General features: G+C 38.8%; 1 pseudogene; it reads left to right on the top strand.

The window, feature by feature from the left end:
- The first annotated feature begins 8368 nt into the window (after positions 1-8368).
- Positions 8369-8487, top strand: LOC118607275 (annotated as a pseudogene).
- Positions 8488-10508: the final 2021 nt, after the last annotated feature.

Below are 10508 nucleotides of genomic sequence, written 5' to 3'. Positions count from 1 at the left end.
GGAAACAGAGTGACCTTGAGGGGTTCAAGTTCTGCTTCTATGACTCTATGTCCTTGGGTAAGTAATTTACATGTTCTGCATCCTGACTTCTTCACCTGTAAAACAGGGTAATAATGAAAGCTCATTCTTAGGGTCGTTATAAGTATAAAATGAGGAAATGTTGCATAGCATCTGCACATAATCAAGGCTCCATATTAGCCAGTTTCATTACTATTTTTATTGTGAATTATTAATGTTACTCAGCTTTTTAATTAGTTTTGACCTCGCCTGGGCACTCACTGTAAAAATATTTTCTATTTCTGGTTTCCAAGTTTGCTTGCTATGTAGCCGGCATCTAAATTTTCACCTAGAGCAAGTAGCATCATCCACTTCAGCTTTTCTTCAAATCTATTTCCAGGCAATAAGTTGTTCTAAGTTACCCCATGGTAAATGCTCCTTACGGGAAATGACCTGATTTTCCCATATTAAAACTATGCTGAAAAGTCAGATCTTATAGATAAATGTATATTTCCTGTGATGAGATTCCTTTGTTCACCATTCAGCTGTCTTACTTTTCTTTTAAAACCTACGTAAGGCCTTTCTTTCTAGTGGGTCTAATCTATGATGGAGTCATACCTTACCTAAATTCAGCATTCATTTATTCATTATTCATTTAGTCAACAAAGGTTTGCCGAATACCTACTAACTGTAAGGTATTTTGTCTTTTGTTTGTTTGCTTTTTGTTTTTTGTTTTTGTCTGTTATCTCACATTTGGTGCTTTCTTGTGATGGTGGTGGTAGTGGTGGTGGTGGTGGTGGTGGTGGTGGTGGTGGTGGTGGTGGTGAGGATGAATCTCTCTCCACAGTAAATTATAACTCCATTACCATCAGAGACCATGCTGAATTCTTCCCCAAATCCCTAGTGCCCAGCAAATGTTTCCCATGCAGCGGACATCCAGGAAAGTGTTTCTTGTGAACCATGATGTTGCTCCTTATCTGTGTGGGGCACTTTCCCTCAAGACAGAGAACATATTAAGTAAAATCAACTTGCTGAGGAGTTTTACGACTTCAAAGAAGTCACTTTGCCTCTGAGATCCTCACAAGACTTAAGACTTGATGCAACTTAAAACCATGTATTTCTAAAGCTTAGTTAGTTCATCCTGGACCTTGGAATCTCCATCAAGGATGCTTCTTTCTGAGTCTCCCAACATAGAGGAAACCCAAGGGACAGACAGACCTACGTAAACTCGTAGAATGGTTTCTAAATTTTCCCAGTGAAGCCACATTTTCTGCTTTGTTATATTGTAAAATTCAAAAACATTCTACTGATAAGCTTATCTACTTCTTACCTCACTCTTTGTTCTCTCCTTCTCCCCAGGAAAAGACAAAGAAAAACATACTAAGGCCAAGTTGACTCCAGTCAGCACCACTGTCAGCATTCCCTAAAGATCAAAACATTCAGTAGTTGTCCCACAATTCAAGATAAGAAAATTTAAAAAGTGAAAAAACCAATATCTGTCCTGAAACAGACTAAAAATTCCCTGCCTATCTGGTATGTTTTACTTTTCATCCAGATGATTTGGCATCATAGAGGTACAAATTTTTATTCTGTTTAATTATTTGCCCTCAAGGGTAACCATTTAAATTTTTTTTAATTTAAAGCAATTCATAAGTCTTGGGTGATGAGTTTCACAAAGGCATATTTGTTACTAGATGTGGCATCATAAATTCTATCGGAGTCTGATATTTGGACTCTTTCATCAATTTTCCCAGATCTCTAAAATGTAAAAGTTCTACCATATTTCCTTCTTCACTACAGATATTTTCCAATAATATTTTAAGTTGGGTAATTTTTATATAATTTGCCTAAACTGCATAGCCTAGTTGGAGACTGACTACAAGATTAGTCTCTTTGTAGCCACTGGTCTTCATGCTGCTCTGTGAGGGCACACTGCATACATCGCCCTCTCACAGCCCTGTCCTTGGGAACCACTGGTCCTGATGCAGAGAACAAGAATGTGGGTGGATTTCTACAAAGTCATTACCATGAGTAGAAAAGCAAAGTACAGGCTGTGCTTGAGATGGGTGCAAAGCATCTTTGGACTCCAAGTACAACACACTTTACTTTCATAAAATATTACTGGGGTATTCTCAGACAACCAATGATGCACTTGATTCCTACCTAAGCTGCCCAACAAGCAATAATGAGAAACTCTGGCAATTAGCTTAGGTATACAAAATGCAAGGAGATCAGAGGAAGTTTATAATTCTTCAGCTTGCTGGCTGTTTTTATGCTCAAGGAACAGGAGCTTCCATTTCCATTTCTATTCAAGAAAATTAAGCCACAGACTCCAGTTCCTGCCACTGGAGACATCTTATTGCTTCATAGCCTCTTCCTGCTTCTCTTGGTTTAGTCATATTTTTTTGTTTTGGGGGCTTCTTCTGGGGAAGATGTAAAGTAGATCAGAAGACCTATTGCACTCCTGATAGAAATAACCTTGCAGAGAACATGAAATGGACTCTTGGTCATCTTTGTAAGCTGATGCTAGAAGTAACTATCCTTACTGCTCTACCCCAGTTAGTGTACTTTTGTCTTGCCTGGAATTGACATTTGTAATGTGATTTGAAAGCCATAAACTAGATTCATCATCTGTCCTTAAATTTAATAACTGGGTTCCACAAGCAAAAATGGTAAGGGAAAAAGATAACAAAATTCAATAAAAAATAATTGTGTCTGGTCTTTTCACCAGTTCTCTCTAGTTGGGAACAATGCTGTGTAGACTAGCTTTTTAGGCACCATTTGGCAAATTCATTCATACAAAACCCAGACAGTCCTCGTACCAAAAGTTAGTCCATTTGTTTGGTAAAAGAAAGCATGCACTCCTCAAAAGATCAAGGTCTTTTGAAACTCTTCCACTGTTTTAAAAAAGAAGCCCAGTTGGCTCAGGGAGTGAAGACATGATAGGTTATAAGAAATATTCATTTCTCTACTGCTCGTTAATAACATCCTCCTCTCATCCGTCTCTTGCCTCCCACAGTTCCCGCCCATTCCCGTGCACAAAGGGCCCAGAGTCCCTTAGAACAAAGTATATGTTTTTGAAATATAATAAACTGGGTCCGGTGAAAGTAAATAGACACAACTCAATTCTTTAGGCAGCAAGATGACCTAGCTTCATTCCTTGCCTTACAAACACAGATGGGTGGCACAAGATGAATATAGCTCAAAGTAAGAAGCCATTTTCATCCAATTAAGAATAATTCATGACTGTTCAGAATCATTCAGGGCTCGCTATTTCTTTTCTGGTCCTTCTTTCTGAGTAGCAAATAAATTCTGTCATGGGAAGTGATCTTGCATCATTCCTCTCTGGGAGAAAAGATACAGTTATACTTTAACAGTGAGAAAGTATAGACAGAGAGAGAGAGATACAGCTATGGATAGATCTAGATGGAGTTAGATTATAGATGTGTATACACACACATACATACACACACACATATCAATACAAAGATTGATTTATCTAGATATAGATAGGTATAGGTTTATCATCATTCCTAGGACATCAGTAGAGAATTGAAAAACAGTAGTGCAGGTTTATACACAAAAAGGGAGAACATATGAAGCCAAATCTAAATATCACTGAGCTGCTTCCAGGGAAAAATATTTTTCTTCTCAAATATTATCAGGTGGAGAACACTTGCAGCCAAACCAAATAAAACTGAACTGCTTCTCAGAGGTTTTCATGGGAAAATATTTTTCTTCTCAAATATTGTCAGATGGAAAATCCAACAGTCACACAAGGAAGATCACAGTAGGTTATGGCAATCCAATTTACCATCAATAGGCTTTTGTTATCTTCACTGCATTGTTTTGGCAGTTCATGCTGTAGCATTTGAGAAAAGCAGTTCCAAGAGTTACAAAGAACATCTATTACGTAGGTTCTTTCTCTCCTCTGTCTCTCTAGAAACTCAAAAGCAACAAATTCCCCATCATAACCTGAGGTTTCTCAAGTTCCTTTTATGAAAGAGCAATACCATGGAGTGCCTAGGAGCCTGATCTTCATTGAGATAACTGGGTTCCACTCCTCCCTCTTCCTAATAGTAGGACTGAAGCCTCAGTTTCCTCTTTAGGCAAATTAAGCTGTGATCTACTTCATAATATTATTATGAGGTATAAAAATAATGCATGTAGGAGACCTAGCTCAGTGTCTGGTACATAAGAAATTTTCAATAACACTAGCAATAATTATTATTGTTATTAATAAATTGATTATAAGACAGGGTTAATATTTAGTAAATCTTGACATTGATATTGTCGTAAGGTTGGTTAATAAGATCATGTGTCTTAGAATTTCCAGGATGACCTCAATTTCAAATATCTTATCCTATGGTCATACATCCAAGTGTTGTTATAGTAGCTAGGGTATTCACTGATAGATATTGCAGATTATATGCAATGAAAAGAAGGAAGGAAGGAGAAATTAAGCAAACGCAGGATTTATTGAACATGGTGTTTCCCAAAGTGGGGTTCCGAAACTCCTTAGATATTAATGACAGGAATCCTTTCATGTACCTATAGTCTTAATAGACATCTTACCAACTGCATAGTTACAAAAATACTGAAGTACAACCAGCATATTAGACGAGTATACTAAATGCTTTAATGGAAAAGGAAATTAGAAATGCTTTCATAAATACAGCTTACCATTGAGGCGCTAGTGGCAGGGATAGTAATAAAAAGGGTGTTTAGTGATAGAAAACTTAGAAACACCATTTTAGATCGAGTTTTTCTATGGCTGCAGGGGATTGGACACCAAGCACTAGGAATGCTGTAATCTATCAGAAACTTGCCATTTGGGTTTCAAATCCAAGGAACAAAGAAAATACCACTCTCAGAAATCCTCCCCACACTCCTCTTAGAACAACCAGCAGTTGCCTTCTTTTTGACCCATAAGCATATGCGAAGTGATAGTGTTTTTAAAATGGTTCAATTAAATCACATTTTAACAGTAAATAGGAAATGTGAAAATGTGTATTTTAACTGAGGGTGAGGATCTTTGTGTAAGTAAATTAACACTATGTCTTGAATGGAATGGTGATTCTAACAGGTAAGGTTCGGTGAGGCCTGGGTTCTCCTCCCACGCTTTTATCCTTATGCCTCCCAGTGATCACACCACACACCTTTGCTGTCTGCTGCAGGAGTTTACCTCTGTGGGGCATAACTGGCTAGCAATGGGGGTGGGAGGCTCTGTCTCCCTCTCATTCATGCCTACCTATTGTATCCAGCAGAGTTTCAACACAAGACTTGGAAGCAGGAGAAGACCACAGGCTGTCCCTAAATACCTAAACGTGTAGGTTGACCGTCATTATCTACTTTTAATAGAAGAATATTAACAAGTTGGAACACAATAAAATTAGAGATGTGAGATGTAAAAACCCAAACGCCTATATCTCAAGTCAATGATTTAAGAGCTGGCTGTTACAGTCAATCCACTTGTACACAAAAGAAATTCCATCAACGGAGATAGTCAAACTTTCCACAGCTTAGGCTGGTTTGTGGGTCTGAGGCCTGATGCTGTTCACCCCAGAAGAGAGGAATTGGGTGAGATGCCAAAGAGGCAGAGGGAGAAACGTTCATCCCTCTTCCTGTGTCTGCCCTCCACTATGTAGCTTTCTTGTTTTATTAAAAGTATATCCAGCAATACTCTAAACATACTCATGTATTCTCTTCCTAAATGAAGCTAAAAATATCTGGACTAGAAAATATTGTGCTGTCACTCTCTGAATAAAAATAAGACAGAAATTAATAGTGAACACCAGGGAATGTACCTCTTTACAAGCTAAACAGTGTTTTATTACTATCTTCGAGACGCACTACGGAGATGTGCTCAGAATGTTCCCAAGCATCACAAAAAAGGAAAAACACACTACACTGTCTTTAGGAAGGTGGTACCTGCCCTCCCAGGGTAGCACAGGTGTTTTGAGTGCTGTTTTCCCATATTTATTTCCCCTTGTGACCAAAGATTTATGAGATGCCTCTCTTTTTTCTCTTTTCTTTTTCATCATACTTTAATAAATAAATAACCATACTAAAAGAAACCATTTATAAAGCACCTATTTGACTCTAGGAACAGTAATAAGCCCTTTTCACCTAACTTTGACAATAATCCTTAAGTTGATACATTATTACCTCAGCTGGAAGATGAGCTGTCAAAGGCTCAGAGAAGGGGTGTAACATTCCCCACCTTACAATCCTGGGCACTTTAAGAGCTGGAATTTTAACCCAGTCTCTTTGTCTTCAATATCTTAGTTTTTACCACCTCATTTGACATGCCTGCCAAGAAGCAGACTGGCAGGCCAGAGTTAACTGGATTATAGGGGCTGGTGCCAGAATCATCCCCAGACACAGTCTTTCCTGCCAGTAAGCATACAGGAGCTAATGAAGCTTCCATATTAAAGACTGAGTGAGTGAGTGCCAGCGTGTGTGTTAGACACAGATACAAAGACATTTTTTTAAAGTAGCTAATACTGAGATGACCGGCTGTATGGCCTGAGGAGATACCTACTAGGAATCCTTTTGCTTCCTTCAGAGAATTCTTCTCTTCCCTGCGCGTCTGGGGAAAGGACCCTACAAGATCAAAGCAACTCCCCACAACCCGCACGTTCTTGCTGTTTTTCCCAGGCCTAGCTTGCCACCTACTGGCAAGAAACAGGAGCAACAACCCAGGAGCAGAACCCAGAAAAGGAATGGCAGAAGCTGAACAAGAGCTGCCCACCGCCAGATATTAATTAGCATCCTTAGATCTTCCAAGGCCCATATCTACTGGGCAACCATGGAAAGCCTGGGAGCAAAGGTAGTTCTCACTCCTGTGCCTCTGCTTACATTTGTGTCTCCCTAAATAAACAATATGAACCAGTTAAGGATCTTTGTGCCCTTCCCTGGTAGGAAATTTCCTTCCATTGAGGAAATGCATAAAAAAGGAAAAGCATCAGGGAAAAGGGGAAATTTTGAACTTCTCAGAGAAAGCTCCTGAAGACAGCCCAGGAGGAGTTTCAAAATTCACTGGTGGCCAGTAGACATTATCGAGAGTGTATGAGCCCGCAGTGATGGTGTGCACAAGAAAGCAGTTCACCACTCTTCCTAGTAACTTGAACTTGTGAGCAGAAGGAATGCTGACATCATGCTACAGCCCAAAACCAAATCCTAATGTTAACACTTTTATTGACCTTCAAATGGAAAGTCTCTGAAAAATAATAATATCCTTACCAAACTCATATAAAATTATAAGTTTCTAAATATATTAAACATATCAAAAACATATCATGCAAATTTGATTCTAAGGTCTTTTTCTATGCCCACACCCTGGCAAAAATGACTTCCTTTTTCAAGCTTTAATTTTGTATCCTAATTTTCTCCACATCCTAAGGAAAAAAATGAGAATAAGGAAGACATATCTACCAGTCCTTCTTATTACCCTCTGCTCTCACTTGTCAGAAATTGGCCTAATGGACTTTAAATAAATTTTAAATGCCAGGGTCTTTTCTCTATTTAAAGTGCATATGAGTTTCAGGTTAATCATGGCAGATTACCCATGCAATTCATTTCCTTTCCTTCCCAACACTCAACAAAAATGATGATGACAAAATAGAAAAGATATTACCCACAAGGACAAAGAATGACCAAGGAGACAGAGCAGACGAGGGATATTCTCACATTTGTGGGAGCCCGAGGCATGGTGGACTTTACAGGGCGGTGCTATTTCCGCCTTGCTGCCCACAGCGCAGGGCTGCTGAGAAGCACAGGGATTCGGTCAGCAGACGCACTGAGGGCCTGTGTGTTTAGAGGCATCTGGAATCAAAGGCAGGGCAAAGCAAGGGAGCAGAGAAAAAGGATGTGGTTGAAAGTCTGGAAATAGAAGCCAGCTGCCCTCCGCAAACCCATTTCCACACAGCCAGGTGACTTCCTTCCTCACCCCCCATCGGGCTTCCTGCTCCACCCACACTGGGTTTATTCTCTGGAGAAATCAAGCCTGAGAGGCTGAAAATTCTGGGATGCCAAGCATAGCAAAGGTCCCCAATGAGGCATGGGGCCAACAAAAATAAACGAACAGCTTAAATAAAAGACTTCAGAGTGAACTCAGCCCCTCTCTTCACCTGCACCCTAAATGCCAGCAACCAGGTTTATATATCACTATGGCCTTACACGGTATAAACACTAGTTATTCACTTATCCTAAATCATGTCACAATCATTACTGATTTAACCAAAGAGTGTGGAATAACTATAGGAAGGATTGAAAGCATGAAGCTGGTGGAGAGAAGAGAGCTAGAGCCTAAGCTACTCTCACAGAAGTCTATACATCATGAGACATTGATACATTCTAAAATAGCAGCAACTACGGCCATGCCACCCTGAACATGCCTGATCTCAGCTGATCTCAGAAGCTAAATGGGGCTGGGCCTGGTTAGTACTTGGATGGGAGACCATCTACGAATACCAGGTGCTGCAGGTGTTAAAAAAATAATAATAATAATAATAATAATAATAATAATAAATAAAATAGCAGTAAAAACTTAATATTTATAAATATGCTGGTAAGTACCAAAAGAAACCATTAAAACAATAGAAAGTAATTGCCTCAAGGATGAGTCAAGGAGACGAGTAGAGAACTGATCTTTTTCTTTTTAAGGCTCGTACTATATTATTTTTAAATTATATGCATGAGTTACTTCGATAAATATTTTAAAAATTAAAATAGCTAAGGAGTTTCATTTTGGGGAGATGAAAAAGTTCCGGAGTCGAATGGTGATGATGGCTACATAACAACACGAGTGTGCTTCATGCCACTGAACTCTCCCTTTAAAAATCAATTAAAGGCAAACTTTGTGTTATGTTCACCACAATAAAAAGTTTTTAATTAAAATAGCATTTGGTAATGAAATCATGGATAACTGAATAACGATGAGTTGCCATCTACATTACATGGCGAGGCGACGTGGTTTTTCCTATATGAATAAACTTAGAGGTTAGGTTCAAGCTAGTTGGCCTAGGGCATTTGTTAATTTCTTTTAAAAGTTATCAAATGATATGATAGGCACAAAACTAAAGATGACAAGAATAAAACATGAATTTTTACCTCAAAGACTTTAGAGCTGAATGGAAGAAGAGGTAGTAACAATTTAGATGTGCGTATCTGAGATGTTGTGGTACATGAAAACACCTAGATGGTGCCTTACAGCACCCGGTCTACCAGTGCTTCCCAATGCCACCAAGAAAAAAAAAAAAAAAAAAAAAACAGGAAACAGATAACTCCTATAATACTGATGGTAAATAAGTTCTATGGAAACTTAATTCCATCCAAAGAACCAGGGAAGACTTTCCAGAGGAGATGCCTTTGGGTTGTTTGTTTGTTTTTAATTTTCTGTAAGAACTTTGGTCTGTTTTTATTTTGGGGGGGCTTCTGAGTTCAAGATTTTTTTAAATTTATTTTTCAATTATAGTCAGTATACAATATTATATTAGTTTCAGGTGTACAACATAGTGATTAGACATTTATATACCTTATGAAGTGATCACGCCTATAAGTTTAATACCTACTGGACACCATACATAGTTATTACAAAGTTATTGACTATATTCCCTATGCTGTACTTTACAGCCATAAAAAGAATGAAATCTTACCATTTACAATAACGTGGATTAACCTAGAGGTTATTACGCTGAGTGAAATAAGTCAGACAGAGAAAGACAAATACTGTATGACTTTGCTTATATGTGGGAGGTGCCTTTTGAACGGTGGCTTAACAAGCATCCCATAAAGAAGCCAACGTCTTCTCCTGGAGGTCCAGGCAGTCCAAACGCACTATACACATTGGAACCGGTGCAGCTGTCTTTTGGAGCTGCAACAGCTTTACAATAAAAGTTTTGGGATAAAATCAACAACAAATGATTTTATTTGGCAAAGTAATACTTCCTCTGACATGTTACCCGAAAGGAGAGGCTGAGTTTGAAGGGAAGGAAACAGGCGTGGGGAAAAGGCAGGTTGATTGGTGGCCTAGTATTTGCTAATTCTCTTGGTCCTACCGTCCAGAAGTAATTACCCTTCAACTTCACTCACCTTGCCTCACTTAAGCAAACCAAAAAGATCTCACCTGAGAAAACTTCCCAGACTTTCCATCCACCCAGCAGAAGCAAACAAGACAATCTATAAAGAGCTTCGGGAGCTTGGAGGAGATGTCTACACTTAGTATCGCCCCCTTTCTTTTGCTAGTTTCAGAGCTCGTCTTCAATTCATGTTTTCACTACAGAAAGGCAAACCTTTGATTTTGATTTTGATGTGCCTCCATGTCCCACACACCAGGAACATGCTTTCTTGCAAAATGCTAGATTTAATACATTATCATTAAAACCAACCAAAGCTCTGATAGAGCTCCTTACAATAGAATCTTATGTGTATATGGAAGCACTTATTGGCCAATCATCCAATCAGCTCCTGACCTGAGAAAAACATCACCATTCTGGGTATTCCTGAGA

This window comes from Rousettus aegyptiacus, unplaced genomic scaffold (genome assembly GCF_014176215.1).
Source record: "Rousettus aegyptiacus isolate mRouAeg1 unplaced genomic scaffold, mRouAeg1.p scaffold_m13_p_8, whole genome shotgun sequence".
NCBI classification, from domain to species: domain Eukaryota; kingdom Metazoa; phylum Chordata; class Mammalia; order Chiroptera; family Pteropodidae; genus Rousettus; species Rousettus aegyptiacus.
The sequence above is the reverse complement of the archived record's forward strand: the minus strand, read 5'-3'. Positions and strand labels throughout refer to the sequence as shown.